Raw genomic sequence first — 17,807 nt, 5'->3', positions numbered from 1 at the left:
GTTTTCTTGTATCCCCTACAGTACTGTTTTATAGTTTCCTTCCATAAAGTCTTACATATTTCTTATAATTATTTCTATTTCTTGGAATACTGAAATGAATTTTCCCCATTACATTAAAAATGTTAACATAACAAACATATACCATAAGGAAGGTTTAAAAACATGAAAACTGAGAAGGGAGGGGGACGAAAAACCAGAGGTACTGAGGAATTAAATCAACCAAATTATGCTATGTGTATGTATAACTATATCATAATGAATTTCACTTTTATGTATAATACACTAAGGAAGGAGGAGGAAAAGGGAAAGTTCCAAGGAAATAAAATGGAGCAAATTATGTTATATCCATGTATAAAAACGTTGCAATGAACCCCACTACTATGTATAATTATAATGCACTAACATAATAGAAAACACAAACTGAAAAAATGTTTTCGTAATAAATATAACAAAGAATTGATGAACATATTTTAATAAAACACATTATTAAATCAGGAAAAAATTAGCTATTTGATGATATGCAGTGTTGGGAAGAATGTGAAGAAACTGATGAACATTCAAAATTAATATGCATATACTGACTTAGCAATTCCTACTTTCAGAATCTTCCTTAGAGAACATGCACATGACTCAAAAGAAATAAGTATACTTCTTGCAGCTTTGTAAGATATAACAAGTGGGAAAAAATAAACAAGTTGCATAAAAATATGTATGGTATACATGTTTTAAATTCTACACACTAGGGGCTGGAGTTATAGCTCAGTGGAGAGCACTTGCCCAGCATGTGTGAGGCACTATGTTTGATTCTCAGCACCACTTATAAATTAATTAAGTAAATTTCCATCAACACCTAAAAAAAAAATTTAAAAACCATATATACACACAAAATTACTACATATTAATACATGAAGGAAAAATGACTTGAAATACTAAACACTAACATGATAATCTCTGAACAGTGGGGAAAAGGATCAGTGGACCAATAATAGTACAAACAGATTATGCCCTCACACTGCTTACGATATAACCACAAACCTTTTTTCCAGTTGTAGGTGGACATATTTATTTATTTTTATGTGGTGCTGAGGATCAAACCCAGTGCCTCACACAGGCCAGGCAAGCACTCTACCACTGAGCTACAACCGCCACAAACTTTTTTTTAAAACATATCTTTAAGAGATAACTAAAACAAGCCAGGCGCAGTAGTGCATGCCTATAATCCCAACAGCCTGGGAGGCTGAGGCAGGAGGATGAGAGTTCAAAACCAGCCTCAGCAACAGCAAGGCACTAAGTAACTCAGTAAGACCCTGTTTCTAAATAAAATACAAAATAGGGCTGAGATGTGGCTCAGTGGTTGAGTGCCCCTGAATTCAATCCCCCATACCCTCCTCCAAAAAAAGATAACTAAAACAATCCTACTCAGGCTTTAGAAGCAAATAATAATCATTTAATTCATGTACACTTAGCTAAAATCCACACAAGGGTTATGAAAGAATCTGTAAAAAAAACTCTTTGATCTAAAAAGTCAATCAATTTATTCAGGTATCACTAAGTCATAGACTTAGTGATATTAATATCTTAAATAACCCTGACTCCTTAATTTACCCCAAAATATTTCGAGCTCCAAACTTCCTATTCCCTCTATTTTTTCATTAACTCGATCTCTTGCCCTGTATCTTCACCTATACCATTTTTTGACATTTCAGAAAATTATATGTCTAGCTCCCCGTACCAAAAATCTGAAGATCATTCTTAATTTCCTCTCCTTTCTTCAACTTCAGCTCACCAACACCAAGTACTATCTGACCTCCAAAATAAATCTCGAAACTATCCACTTTTACCCATCTCCTACTAATACCTCTTTTCATTGGAGAGCCATCATTTTTCTGTTGGATTACTGACATTACCTTCTATATTCCCCAGACTATCTAAAAGACTTTTTTTTTTATTATATCAGACTACATCATTCACTTTCTACATGGCTTTACAGTGCATGTAGGAGAAAACCTGTAATTCTTCTCCAAGTGTTAAGACTTCTATTTGATCCCTACCTACAATCCAGGCTCACTTTCAGCACTCTTCTTCCTCACCTTGTTTTTATTAAGCTTAGCTAAACTATTCTTTCTTTTGAATTGTTGATGGATCAAAGTTCCTCCCATTATCAGGACCTTTAAACTTCTTCTGTCTGAAAGGCTCCTTTCCTCATTTCTCTAAGTCTCAGCTTAAATGTCATTCTCAAATATCTGTGTCAAATACTCCATCTACTGATAAAATCTGATCTCCTCATTACACTCTCACATTATCATACATATTTCCTCAGCTGCACTTAACCTAATTTGTAATACACTTACTTATTTATAATCTGTATTCCCCATTAGATAGCATGCTCCATAAAGACAAAGACCTGTATTCTCATTGCCCTCATTACGGCACTAATGTAGTGTTTAGCCAATATTTACTAAATGACTATTTTTTCCATAAAAGAGATAACAACCATTTAAGGTAGAGTTTTTATTGTTCTTTGTTTTTCAGAGTTTATTGTTGTTGTTTTGGTTTGAAGTTAAGTCCTCCCTTAATCCCACTGAACTCTCTTTTCCTTCCTCTTGGTTATAAGATAAGCACTTCACCCCAGAGCCTCAGTTTTCCCATTATAAAAGAGGAAATTAGAATAATTTCCTTAAAAGATAAGCTAAATTAAAAATATCTGTATCCTATGTCTTTGGCCATGATTTTTTATTATTTCTCTATAAATCTACATAATTGTAGTTAGTACATGTAGTTAATCCATGGTAAAAGGTTATTATTATACCCTGTCCATTTGTTCCCCTCAATCCAACACGTTAAACCCACATTGAACTCTCCAAACATAGTTTAGAAACTACAAGTAATTTCAACTTGTTAATTTGGAAATAAACCATCAAAACATTTATTTATTCTTAAGATCATTTGGTATTACAAATCCATATTCTGTTTTTTTATTACAATTTTCCCTGATGTTTAATTAAACATGATGGTGTTGAGGGCTTAAAAAAAAAAAAAAAAAAAAAACTTTACCTTCTTTATGTGACTTCGAATGTTCCATGATTAAGACCTCATCTAACCTAAGGAAACAACAATACTTGCATCAATAAGCAAATGAGATCACAGATTTAAAAAGGCTAGGCTTTCGTATACTAAAAATCTATTTCTCCAACACAAATTACTTCTCCAATACAGATTACTATTATGTAAAAATCTATTGCCTCTGATTCATAAGACTAAAACAGTTTTTGCCAGCATTTGTTCCTCAAGTCACATTCTTCAGATATTTCACTGCTTTTAAAAATCAAAGAAATACAAACAGAATATAAACTAAACCAAAGAAAATAACTTTTCCTTTAATAAACAAATTTCAGTATAGAAACAATCCTACTTATTATTTACAATTCAATGCAGTTTGTTTAATTATCCAGTAAATACTTAAAGCTCTTTAAAATGAACTTGAAGCAGACAGTTAAGTCATTTTTCACTTACCCCTTTTATTCAATCTCTTCATGTCTTGAGTTTTACTTTTCAAGAGTTTAATGACAAGTCATAACAACTACCATTTATAAAAGATATGCTTGATACCAATCTCATTACAACTACCTTGAAATACATGTTGTAAGTGCTAATTATATTATTATTATTATTATTATTATCCTATTATGCAAGTGAATAAATTATTCTCTATAATAAAGTAAATCTCCTAGGGTACACAGCTCTCAAGTGGCAAACTCAAAATTTGTACCTAAACTCCACGTTCTTTCACTAAACCACATTATCTCCTAATCAAATAGAATTGAAACTTGAGAGCTACTCTAACATAGCGGTCATTTTAAAACTGAACCATCAGTTGAAAATGTTTGTAACATGAAGGGAAGGCAATGATTACAAGAATGCAAGACCGTGTCATATGTTATCAAATGTTGATAGTTGACAGTATATATGAAAAATATTAGTACAATGAACATGGAAAAACACCAAAGAATATATTTAAAAATCTTAAACACAGGTCTCAAGAAGAATGGGATTATGCGGGAACTTACATTTTCTGTCATATACTCCTTTTACTATTTCAGAATTTTTAAAGGTGTTTTATTTTTATAACCAAAATATCAAGAACTGTCCTTTTTATGTGGATATAATTGCTCATTTATGCATACTGATTGTTATACTTCATTGTTTGGGGGGTTTTGTTGTTTTTTTGCAGTGTCAGGGATTGAGCCAAGGGCCTCCTGCATGCTAGGCAAGCACTCCACCCCAGAGTCATATTCCCAGCCCCACTTTGTTGTTCATATTCATTCATTCATCTACATGATTCTCTCTCCAAAATGGGCCTACCTACCTCCCCCCCAACCACTTCCTAACAGAGTTCTCTTTTCTTTCCTTTGGTGCTAGTGATTGAATCCAGAGCCTTGCAAATGCTAGGCAAGCACTCTTCCACTAAACTTTGTTACCAGCCCAGATTTCTTTTTTTTTTTTTTTTTTGTACCAGGGATTGAACTCAGGGGCACTTGGCCACTGAGCCACATCCCCAGCCCTATTTTGTATTTTTTTATTACAGAGACAGGGTCTCAACTGTGTTGCTGATCACCTCGCTTTTTGCTGAGTCTGGCTTTGAACTTGAGATCTTCCTGCCTCAGCCTCCTGAGCTACTGGGATTATAGGTGTACACACCCAGCTAGAATTTCTTCTTTTTAATGGTTTTAAAGTTGAAGCTGTACGTATTTTGTTTCACTTGCCAACACAAATCCCTCAACTTCTTCCAAATAAGTAATGTAATAAGAATGGACTTTAGGAAAAATTAATCTGGACTAGAAGAAGAATAGGAAGAAATTATGTTGTAAATAAATTCCTTGTTTTCTAATACAATGGATTACAAAGTTCAAGAGGAGAGAGCTAAGAAATAAAGGCATTAACAACATTTGAGAATATAATGAAGTGAAGGGAATGGTCAGAAGTATGAGATTACATTAAAATTCAAAGTTCTAGAAGTCAAAAGAATTTAAACATTAAACTTCAAATTTGAATGTTAAATCTAAAACATTAAATTTCAAATGTTACAGAATTAAGACCAAAATGCAATAACTAAAGATCTAGCAATTAGGTCACTAATGACTTCAAAAGAGTAGATTTGGTATATGTTGAGGGCGCAAATCTGAGAATGGATTTCTTTCAAATAGTATGGGGAAAAGAAATTTTTTTGTTGTCGTTTATTTGGTGCTGGGGACTGAACCCAAGGCCTTGTGCATTCTAGCCAAGCACTCTACCAACTGAGCTATATATCCCCAGCCCTAAGAAGAAATTTTTAAAAAAGGAAGAGGAAGATATCTAAGTTTGAAAAGGATGCAGAAATTTTGAAGGACAACACTTAACCATACATTCAGACTATAATAAAGGAGCAAGCAGAGGGAAGTTGGAGAAGATGTAAATCATTCTAGAAACTACCAATAGAGACACTGTAAATTTACTGCATCAGAGATACTGTAAATTTACTGCATCAGTGGTGGCAACAAATTCATGATATTTGGTTAATTGTAGCCGCTATTAATTGAGTATTACTGATTAGTCACCTACTACATTGTTTTCCAGTTCTGGGGACAGAACGCAAGGCAAGCACCGTACCACTCACTGAGCTACATCCCTAGCTCCCCATACTATTTTTATCCTTACCTCAGCAATCTCAGGAAAAAAGGCATTACTCTATTCATTTTCCAAATGAGTCAACTGAAGCTCAGAGGTTAAATGACTTGCCTAAAATTACCAACTGGTGTTAAGAGTAAAATTGCTTTTTAATAGTTTTATTGAGGCATACTTTACATTGAGTAAACTTTATTTAAGAGAACTTTGTGGGGCAGGGGGTGTAGTTCAGCGGTAGAGCTCTCACTCGCCTAGCATGTGACAGACACTGGGTTTGATCCTCAGCACCACATAAAACTAAATAAATAAAATAAAGGTATTATGTCCAACTACAACTAAAAAAATTAAAGAGAGAGAGAGAGAACTTTGATAAATTTTAGTATATATACACTTATAGGCCCATCACCTCAATCCAGTTCAGAACACTCCCATCACCCCAAAACCCCTTCATAAGCAGGGCATATTTTATCTTGAATCTGTCTAACTCCAAACAAGTCATGCTACAAATCTCTTAGGCAATATTCAGGCTTTTTTTTTTTTAAAAAAAAAAAAAAAAAAAAAGATTTCTTTTTTAGGCAGAAAAACTACAAAAAAAAAAAAAAGTTGTAAAAGTTGTTAGCCTTCCAATCTTCTTAGGCCTCACTAGTTCCCTTTCCACATGAAAGGGAACATGTCTCTAGAATCCTATTGTCATCCCATGATCTCATAGACTCACAAAATTTACTAAAATTCACAAATATTCTCTTTCTAAAAGCACAGCATAATCAGATTTAAGAATTTAGATACTAAGCACCAGGAGCAGTTGTGCAAGCCTATAATCCCAGCAACCAGGAAGACAGAGGAAGGAGGGTCTTGAGTTCAAAGTCAGCCTCAGCAACAGCAAGGCGCTAAGCAACTCAGTGAGACCCTGTCTCCAAACAAAATACAAAATAGGGCTGGAGATGTGGTTCAGTGGTCAAGTGCCCCTGAGTTCAAATCCCCAATATCCCCACCACAAAAAAAAAAAAAAAAAAAAAAAAAAAAATTCGATGCTATTATACCTGTATTCTTTTTTTTAAATGGTAAGGAAGTTATGAAAGAGAAAGGTAAATGAAACTTGAAGTCCAGAAGAAAAGCAAGATGAACACAGCTGGGTAAGACCATTTGAGATGAAAAATGTGACATACTAATAGATAAATCATAGAATTAAAAAATCAGGAGTTTGTTTCATGGGGGATACACTAACCAAGCAGAGCTTTTCTTCTATAAGAAATGTAAAACTGTCTGGAGACACAGGGTAGAGTAACTTCATAGGCAATAGTTAATACTTGTTTGTTAACTGGACTATATATTAAAACAAACAAGTTAAAAAACAAAGTGCAACAATACTCATACAATCAAAGGTACTTAGCTAAAGTTAGATATTTTATAGTAATGAAGTTATGTAAATTTTTAAAATGGCAAATTTTTCATTACATCAAAATCAAACACTGGGGCTGGGGCTATAGCTCAGTGGTAGAGCACTTGCCTAGCACATGTGAGGCACTGGGTTCAATCCTCAGCACCACATAGAAATAAATAAATAAAGGTACTGTGTGTATCTACAACTTTTTTTTTTTAATTTTTTTTAAATCAAACATTAAATCATGAACATATAAGAATTGAGATCTAAGATGAATAGCCTTTATCTGAAATGCTTGAGACCTGAACTGTTCTAGACTTTGGATTATTTAATGTTTGCATATACATAATGAGATAACTTGGGAATGGGATCTAAATCTAAACATAAAATTCATTCATTTCATATACACCTTTATAAACATACCCTGTGTGTAACTTTACACAATATTTTTAGCACACCTATGTTTTGACTTCAACCTATTGCAGGAGGTCAGATATGGAATTTTCCACTTGTAGTAGCATCATCTCTGGGCTCAAAAAGTTTCACAATTTGGAGCATTTTGGATTTCAGACTTTCAGATCAGGGAAATTCAACCTGAACCATTTTGGGACTAGAAACAATTAAAATAATTTAATTAAAATAATACCCATTCAAGCCTTTACTTATAAGTCCTAAAGAACTAGAAACACAGTTACCAATCTGATAATCATTAAGCTTAGCCAAAAACTTAGAAATTCCAAATAGGGTCCTAGAGCATAGCATCAGAAATCTAGATGACAGAATCTAGAAGCAAAGAATCAAAGAAACTGCTAGCTTACTGTTAACAGAATACAACTTTTATGACTATTTAACATATAGGTGTTCTAATACCCAACTTGTTAAATAAGTGATTTCTATAACACTTTGATTATTACTCTGAACCATCTGGCCCAGCTAAACACTGCAAGGAACACTGCTCTTAGTAGGCAAAAGACATGCCTCTTTGAAGCAAATGAATATAAAACTATCCCAGTATCTTTTTTAATGTTTTTAAATTAAACCAAAATTTACTTCCAAATTCTTACACTATTTCAATCAAAGTTTGGGGTGACTATAAGCAAAAGTCATACACATGTGCATTTCCATAAACCAAAAAGACTGAAGAGTTTGTCACACTTTATTATAATCGCAAGTTAAAGAGTATTCTGTCTTTAAGCTCTGTGTATCACAATTTTACTTAAATTAGCTACTTATTTTTCTTATCCAACCTAAATGTATGGTTAGAAAATAACTAGTTGGAAAGTAATTACAACAGATTTTCCCAACTTCTATAATTTGAAGTTGTAACAATTAATTCTATTATTAGTAAATTCATCTTAAAACTTATAATTTAGTGTGACTTTTTTTTCAACTTAACATTGCTTTTAAAATCAACATCAAATTTAAATATTCAATAATTTAATCCATTATGTTGCATCATTTTATATATAAGACACCTATTAAAACAAGTTGAGCAATTTTATAGGTGTCCTATAAAATCTTACAGGTTTTTGTGTGCCACATATATACAGGACAATGGGGCAAAATGGGTTAATGATAAAATCTTTTCAAACCCCTCAGACTAACTTATTAATTCACAAAAACAAATCCAATCTTCAAATTCACTAAGGAGAAAAAAAAATCTAAAACCCTGTGGACAAATAAAAGAGAACCTGGTGCTTGGTAGCCAAATGATATTAAAGAAGATGATCCAAACTCTCTTGACAATAACATGGTACTGTTTCAAGCATAAAAACAAGATAACCTGTACTATGAAACATAAATATGCATTTTAAAAAAGAAGACCTATTAAATAAATATTCATTACCTATTTCTCCTAATATCCAAAGTTTTCTCTTAAGTCATTTCTTTAAAGAGCAAACACTAATATTTAGAGAACATTGATCAAATCAGTAAAAATACCAACAGTCATGCACTTTTTCAAATTAAACACCATAATTCTTCCCATTAAAAATAAAACAGAAAAAAAAGGACAAATCCCAATCTAGTCCTGTGATTTTGATAACTAATCACTATCGCAACTCTAAAATAGTTTTTTCAATAGTTTACAAATATTCTGCAATTTCAGAAATGCTCCAAGTATTGTATTAAACTCCATTAAAAAATTGATATATTTTAGAATAAAACAATATATTCAAATGCATGGTAATCCAAATTTTAACACACCTTAATTATGAAGACTAATTCATCATGTTACCAAGTATTTGGTGCCCCTAAAGATCTTCTCCTATTTTAGTGAATTAAAAAAAAAAATTAAAAAAAAAAAAAAAACCTAAAATTACAAAGTGAGTTATTGTAAAAAGTTTGCAAATAAAAATTTGGAACTACAACCATGTAAAACAGAATTTGGGGACTGGTACACAACCAAAATAAAATATAAAAATAAACTGCAATTGTTACCCATAGCTCTATAGTTCAAATTTCTGCATTTACCCAACAGAAATTTTTCTCAGTGACAAGTTTTAAAGTCTTACATATTAGAGTTCTGCATAAGAACACTTAGATTTGAGTAAAAGTCCTATTCAATCAATTCTACATCCATATTCTATGCTCTGACAGGTCTATCCCTGTCAGAAAATTAACCAACTGCAATTTTTTTTAAAAAAATGAAAGCAAAGAAAATGCAAAGTCCAAGCAATCTGCTTTCTAACTTGAGATATTCTACAAAAAATACAGTTGGAGAATCCAATGGAGAAACCACTTTAGTTTGGGCCCTCTTTGCATTCCCTAAACACAGGAAGCTGAATACGCCATTATAAGGCGGCTGCCTTATAATAAATGTCATTTAACATAATAAGGCATATGTTAATAACACTGTCAAGTGAAATGAGGACAGATTTTAATGCCTAGAGAGACAGAATATATAAAACTTCCACACCTTTTGACAACAGTTACAGAACAGTTACAGAATTTTATACATATTCTTTCCATCATAGTAATACATCTGATTAAAGGCAAAGATTGAGTTTGTCATAATAACATTGTTTGTGCACTTTTGTACCTCAAACAAGAGCAGAATACAATAAAATAAACATATAAATACTGTTATACAAAGACAGTGTGACAAGTTCCATAGCCAACCAAATCTAAAATGTTAAAAAGTCAGCTTTTGTGGAATACCTGAGTGATTCAGGGCTGTCCCCCACTTTTTTTAGATTAAAAATCCAGCCTATGAGATTATGTAAAAACAGAAAATGTGAAAGGGGCCACTTTATCTTTCTCCCAACTATTTCAAAGGGTAAATGGTGGGGGAGAGAAGAGTAAGTACTAACGAAAAATGTCACAAAACTATAAAGTATTTTAACTATTAAAATACTTTGAGCTGGGTATGGTGGCACATGCCTATAATTCCAGTGGCTGAGGCACGAGGATCAGAAGTTCAAAGTCAGCCTCGGCAAAAGCAAAATACTAAGTAACTTAGTAAGACCCTGTCTCTAAATAAAATACAAAATACAAAATAGGGGTGGGGACATGGCTCAGTGATTGAATGCCCCTGAGTTTAATCCAGGCACTCCCCCACAAAAAAAAACTTTGAAACTATATACAAAAGCATCTAACTCACATTGAGTACTCAATAAATATTAGTAGAACATAAACTTATATAGGCAAGGTTAATCAAAATTTGTCAGGTTACCTTCATCTTATTAATGTCTAACACATTATAGCACCATTAGTTGCTGTTTTTAAATAGACTTTTTAAATTCTGAGCTATATCATTAAACAAAACAAGAACCACATTTTGGTATTATTTTTAAAAATATCATTGCTTTCATTAGCATTCATTTGTTTTAGCATCAAAGAAAATCCTGATCTGTATGCTTTCTGTGTCAGTCATCTCCAAATGACTATCAAACATAACTAATTATCAAGTTCCCCCTATTAACATGATAAAAATTGTAGAAATGGAAATTTTTTGTAAAATTATACAGTAATAAGCACCACCCACCATGATAAGCACCACCCATCTATCTGAAAAACCTGCTCCTCGATCCATCATATTTGAATGATCTAATGACTAAAGAGCTTAAAACTTATCATATAAATTACATTCATTCAAGTTACAGTATTCAGGAGACAATATGGACTATAAATTGTACAGACACTTTGAAAAACATAAATTCTGATCCAAACTCACCCTGTTAGTTTTGAAATAAGGGAGTATAAAAAGCTAATTGATAAAATAAGTAGGAGGAAGACCAGTAGAGAAAGGAGAAGAGAAGATAATCGGGAAGGGAAAGAGTAAGTATTGGGGACTGAAATGGAGCATATATGAATGTCAAAATGCAACTCAATATTATGTATAACTACAATGTACTAATGAAAACATTTTTTAAAGATAATTGATAGCTATGATTCTCTTAATTTTAAAAAAGGGTACTCAACAAGATACAAATACTTCTGTATTTGTTTACACACTTAAGGAAGAAAAGACCATGGATTGGGAAGACTGATCTTGAATATTTTTCACTCTCTTGAAATCTGAATTTACAAAATGAGCATACTATGCGTTTTTAAACTGTACTGCATAATTGCTGAACTTAATCTCTGTAATCAAACTGCTTAAGTATAAACCCTTGCCTTACCAAATACTACTAACTGGGTTATCTTCACATGCCTGTTTCCTCCTCTGCAAATTTGGAATTAAAAACAATATTACATCACTGAGTTGTGAGGATTAAATTACTTAATATGTTAAAAATTAGTTTGGACATTTTGCATTCATAATTTTAGAATTTAAATGATGGGTACAAAGAAACTTAAAAAGTTTTCACAGTAAACTTTTTTTTAAAAATGAGAATTGGACTGACATATATGGGCTCAATTAATGCTATTTGTATTATATCTTTATTCCCCTGCAGACTACTCGCTAAAGATTAAGGGAAGTATTCCATGAAAATGTCTTAACATTGTGCCTAGAATTAGAAGTGTATCATCCTTCACAATCCATATTCAGAAAATCCTTACCTCCATTATTTTTTACCCCCTTTGGTCTTAATATTTAAACAGAAGATCTGACACTTATGACCCACCTCTAACAGAGTCTATAGGTTACAATATAAACTGTTAATGGACTCAAGACAGCAAGAGATACAATGTGTCCACAGTGTTGATTTCACTGATATTTTATAACTATTTTCAATTGACTAAAGGAAATGTTTGGTTATTTTTATTTCACCGTCCTGTCATAACAAGATTGCCTTAAAAACCTCAAATTACAGGCCTTTAATATAATTCCCAGGTTACACATTCAATAAGACTCTTAAGTGAGGACTAATCAACACTGGAGGTGGTAGACTAAGAGTAACTAGAGCACTGGTCTGGTCAGCATTCTAGGTGGTGAGGTAAGAGTAGATTCTAGAGGAGTGGACGTCATCACTTTGCTAAGCAAAGCCACAGGAAAAAAAAGATAGAGCAACTCTAGAGCCATAAAAGTCAAAAATTTGTGTTTCTGATGAGACAAAAAGGTAAATAGTTCTCTCTATGCTTCCAATCCTTTAATCAATTATCCAATGTGAAAGAAGAAAAATGTTAAAAATGGTTGTATGCATAGCATTTAAAACGAAATACCGTTAATTCCCACTTTGGAACTCTAGAGGGCACCAGAAATATGCCCTCCTTAGCACCACCCCTCCTCCCCGGTAACGTGAGCAGCTGCAGAAGCCCGTCGTCTGGTTGCTGAGGTTGGTATTGCAGCAGCAGGAGCGATGTCTGCAGCGGTGGAAACAGCAGCGCCCACTCCCAGCTGCCTCACCAACCATTACCCGGGCTTCGCCCCGAGGGCAGCTTCCACCCAAGGGAAAGTTCCTCCCCTCAAAACAACCTGGATGGCCAAGTCCCAGACTGAACCCCTACAACCTGACAATGTCCTCCATAAAGAGCAACACATTAGGGGCAAAGGACTCACAATCAGGGTGTTTTCCTTCTCACTTTCTGCCAAAGATGCACCAAACAGGGTTGAAGGCAATTTCTGGTCCTGGGATTAAAAAGAAAAAAGAAAAGAAAAAAGAAAAATTGATCAAGATCAGCCAACCTGGTGGGAGCACTAAGGCTTTTCTTCCAGAAGAAGGGAATGCGAGGTCAAGGAGGTTTGGCCCTTCTATTATTACCCAAAACCCGGGCAGCCCCCTCTTACCAAGTGGAGCAAAATAACTAAAAACATGTATTTGGGGCCAAAACCCAGGTGAAAAGCAAAATCTGGAAAGGAGGGGGCCTAAGGGCATCAAGCATGCTACTGGGAAGGAAGGGGGGGAAGGGCAAACATTGCCCCGACGCCAGCAAGGGATTTGTATTCCCTCCTAAATTTGCCCACCTAGCGTCATCCCCGTCAATCTCGACACTAATTTGGAGGTAAGGAGGGGCTCACGTCACCGCTGGGTGGATAACGCCCATGCTTGCCCCAAGCAGTTGCCCTGGGCCCGAGGTTTGCCCCCCCCTGCAGTCGGCGACCGGCAGCGCTGCCTCCCCGTCCGCCATTAGAGACCCAGCCAAACAATACGTGAGGAGCCAGAGCCGCGCAGCGCAGCCACGGAGAACAGAAGAGCAAAAGAAGGAACCTGGCGGGGCATAAGCAGGAACCCTCGCCCCGAAAAACTTGGGGACCCCGGCTCGGGCGGACAAGGTGGAAATGCAATCTGGAGAGCGGGAGAGCCGGCCGGCCCGAGCGCCCCTCCCCCCGTCCCCCCCGCAGGAAAGAAAAGAAAATACCCCTGGACCTCCCGGAGGCCCGCCGCCCCCGCCCCCGCCCCGGCGGCCCCGTGCGACCCCCGCCCCTGGCGGCCACCTCACCCGGCCCGCCCGGCCGCGCCCGCACTCCTGCAGCCCTCGGGCCGCACGCAAAGACGCCTGTGACATGAGCGCGGCCCGGAGCAGCCCCCGAGGCCCCGACGCCGCAGCGGCGACGGCGGCCGCGCCGTGGGGTATTAAGCCCGGGTCGGTGGGAGGCTCCGGAGGCTGCCCTCACCCATCTCCGCCTCCCCAGTCGCCTCCGCCTCCGCCTCCTCCTCCGGAGGCTGCGCTGCTCCCAGCCACCCCCACACTCAGCGGCCCTGGATTGCAAAGACAGCGGGGATAAGCCTCACCCGGTTCTGGCTGCGGCTCCGCGGAACGAACCTCCCCTCCCCCGGCCCACCCCCCTTCGGCGACACGCACAACTCCACTCGGTCCAGTCCCGGCTTTAGCGCTGGAGAGGAGGAGGAGGAGGCGGAGGCGGCGGTGCGGCCGAGCCCCGGGAGGCCCCGCCCTCCGCATGCTTATTGGCTGAAGGCGGAGGCGGGCCAGAGCCCTTCGGGCCCATCCATAGGCTACACCTGCTTTCCTTCAGGACCCCCCTTGGTGGGGTGGTCCATGCGACTGTCCGTCAGTCTGGGGCCACACCTCCGGCTCTGCCGTTCCACTCCCCCCTCCGCGGGTCTTCGGCTTCGGCCGCGTCCCCTCCCCTAGCTGCCCCCGCCCCTCCCCGCCCCCACCCACCAGGTCCGCCAGGGTCGGGAGCCCAAGTTGTCTTGCCCGCCGAACCGGCCGCGGCTCCGCTCGGGCCCCCGGCTCTCAGGAACAGGATAGCAGGAGCGACTGAAGTGGGGCTGCCTGCCCTCGCTCGGGCCCGGGCCTGGGCGTCCAGGCGGTCGCCGCGGCTCCCAACGAATCCGCCCGAGGAGAGACGCGGCCTCGATGCCCCAACGTCCACCCTGTCCAGTCCCTGGAAGGCACCCGCGAGGGGAGAGGCCGGGGGGCACTCGAGCGAGGAGAGGGGGAGGTCGGGAACGCGGCTGAACTGTGTACCTGGGCCCTCTGAGGGCCGTGGAGGAGCCTCCACCCTCGCCTCGCCCCCGTGGGGAACAGTCCCCCCACCTCCCGTCATGGCTGCAGCAGGAGGAGACGACGTCCTCCATTTTGTTGGAACTGCTGGGGGAACTTGGGACCCATTCAGAACCAAACCCCGTGGGACTGGGAAACTTGTCCCCGAGCAGCCCCGACTGGACTCTGGTTCGGCGGAGGGAATGGCTCCCGATTTCAGAGTGCGAGTCCGCGGGGCCATGGTGGGCAGCGCGACCAGGGGATGACCCGGACGCCGCTGCCCACTTCCATCAGCCAAGATGGAGGGAGTTGCGGGCTCCCCGGATCGGGGCTTCTGCCTGCCAGAAGGACCAAGCTGTCCCGGGGCGTCTTTCAGCGTCGCCGTCGCCATCGCCGGCGCGGCAGCCCAGGCGTTGGCCCGCCCACACCTCCACCATCTCCTGGTCCTCAATGGTTGATGGACGCCCCACTCTATCACCCGCATCATCACTGAGGCCCGTGGAGCCCTGCTGGGTTCAGACGGCGCCGTGTGCCCGGGGAGAGTGGTCCAGCACGAGGATGTTATCTTTTGTTCCTTGTCTACACCTACGTCTTCGGTGGACGTCATGGTGTTGATTTCCAAGACTCCATGTAAAGATGGAAGTGATGCCTCTCGCGTCTGGCCCTGGCGGTTCTTACTGGGATTACAATTGATGGTTGTTGGATACTTCCCCACCAAATGGATGGATGAATTAGACCTCTCAATTTCAAAATTGTGTGACAACCCTGTCTGTTAATAAGTAGACATGTGATATTACAATATAAAGCTCTACATAATGAGGAACATGAAGTTTTTAATGAAGTTAGCTATCCATAAAGGACTCTTAAAAACTGTAAACTCCAATAGACACCATTTACAATTAGGATAATCCTGTAGAAACTGAGATGCAGTCATTATCTGTAAGAATTAATCCTTCCATCCGAGGCTAAATGCCATATGCTGCATTTTTTTATTAGTTGAAAAATATCCACAGTGGCTTTTAAAAACTATCACTCATTTTACAGGATCATAATTACAAAATTTCTCAGTTCTCAATAAAAAGAATATATCCTGTGAGATTTTTATATGACCCAGTACTATTTTACACTGGCATGCTTAATGTCAGTTGTCACAACGGAAATGTCCTATCTTACTAAATGTGAAGTACATTGTAATCTGAAAATGTACACGATTTTCTGCTACCATGTCCTACTACCATGTTCTAAATCAGCTAGTTGAGTTTATAGTTAAAACACTAACTAGGAATACTTCCAACTAAGCTATGTAATAGGCTTTAATGATAGACCTAGTTGTCATATGCTATTCAATTGGAGGAAGCCATTCATTGCCATCAATTCTCTAACATTAATGCTATTTTGTAATTAATTAGAAACCACATTAATTACAGGAATGTTTTTTATTCACTCATATTCATTCAGGCCTTTTTGTTCATAAAACTTTTCACCAGCTTACAGGCACATTATCATGAGAATTTTAGAGTTTAGAACAGGTTGAAAAAATAGAATTTTTTTGTTAAAATTTAATTATCTTCAACTTCATGTAAAAGTACTCAAAAATAGACATCCAACTATTCATAATAGTATTATTCATAATTTCTAAAAGGCAGAAACAACCCAAATGTCCATTAACTGATGAATGGATAAACAAATATGGTATGTCCATTCAGTGGAATATTATTCAGCTGTAAAAAAGAATGATGTTCTGATAAATGCTGCAACATGGACAAACCTTAAAAGACATTATGCTAAGTGAAATAAATCAGACCCGGAAGAGCATATTGTATGATTCCATTTTATTGGAAATGCCTAGAATAGCCAACTCTCTAGTAACAGAGAAAGATTAGTACTTGCCTAAGGCTGGGGATATGGGAAGAAAGGAATGATAGCTAAGAGCTATGGTATTTCTTTATGGAAAGATTCAGTGGTAGAGAACCCCTGGGTTCAATCCCCAGTGCGCGCGCGTGCGTGCACACACACACACACACACACAAACACACACAGTTATACAATTGATTAAAGTGATTGTTGTTTTACATCTCTGAGTGCTGAAAACTGTTGAACTCTACACTTTAAATTAATGAGTTGCATTGTTTGATTTATTCTTAAGCTGTAACTAAAAAATATAAAAATATGTGTATATATTTCTGTGTGTATGGAGTTATTCTATACCAATCACAAAGGCATACTAAGCATTATACATAAGAAAGATGAAGAAAATACCTGAGCAGAAAACTAGTATTTCAAATAATTTTTGGCCACTCAAAACCTTAAAGAAAAAGACCCTGTATGAAATTTTAAAAATTAAAATGGGAGCTGTATCTCAGTGATAAAACACCTCTTAATTCAATCCCTTGTACAAAAAATTAAAAGTTTCCTTTTCTCTGAGACTTCAGAAAGTTACTTTTTCTCTTAGCCTTTCTCCTCTGTTACAATATAAGGGAATACAGCATTGGTAAAACAACTTCTGTGAAAGTGAAATGAAAAGGTATAATTGCATTTTTGAAAACCAAGAACTCACCATTAAGATGTGATATAACACTGATTGTGAGCACATATTGCTCAAGTCTGAATTCAGGCATTACCCACAAATAGGTAAGTGATTTTATGCATGGGTTAACCTCTAATTCTCAGTTTCATTATGTGTAAAATAATGATGATAATTCCTCTCTCATTGAGTTTCAGGGGGATTAAATGAGCTACACATATAAAACTTGCACATTATACATGGTAGACCTCAATAAATGTAAATCATTTTCATTATTCATAATTGACTCAGTAGAATATACAAAAATTCTTCATAGTTTATGAAGGCCACAGTGATAATTCTACCACCAATATTGTGCTACTACATAATCCAAATAATAATAATGATTTCAATAAACAGATCAAGTAG

General features: G+C 37.7%; 1 protein-coding gene across 1 annotated transcript in view; it reads right to left on the bottom strand.

Annotated features, from left to right (window-relative positions):
• The window catches only part of Zmym2 (zinc finger MYM-type containing 2), a 69,312-nt gene extending 63,149 nt beyond the window's left edge, over nt 1-6,163 (bottom strand). The window contains exon 1 of the mRNA XM_058580613.1: nt 3,055-6,163. The gene's annotated coding sequence lies outside the window, so the exon portion shown is untranslated. The remainder of the gene's footprint in view (nt 1-3,054) is intronic.
• Nucleotides 6,164-17,807: the final 11,644 nt, after the last annotated feature.

This window comes from Marmota monax, unplaced genomic scaffold, assembly GCF_021218885.2.
Source record: "Marmota monax isolate L192 unplaced genomic scaffold, Marmota_monax_Labrador192_F-V1.1 WCK01_AAM20220418_F8-fsc00043, whole genome shotgun sequence".
Classification (NCBI taxonomy): Eukaryota; Metazoa; Chordata; class Mammalia; order Rodentia; family Sciuridae; genus Marmota; species Marmota monax.
Note: the sequence above shows the minus strand (reverse complement) of the source record. Positions and strands in the feature narration are given on the sequence as shown.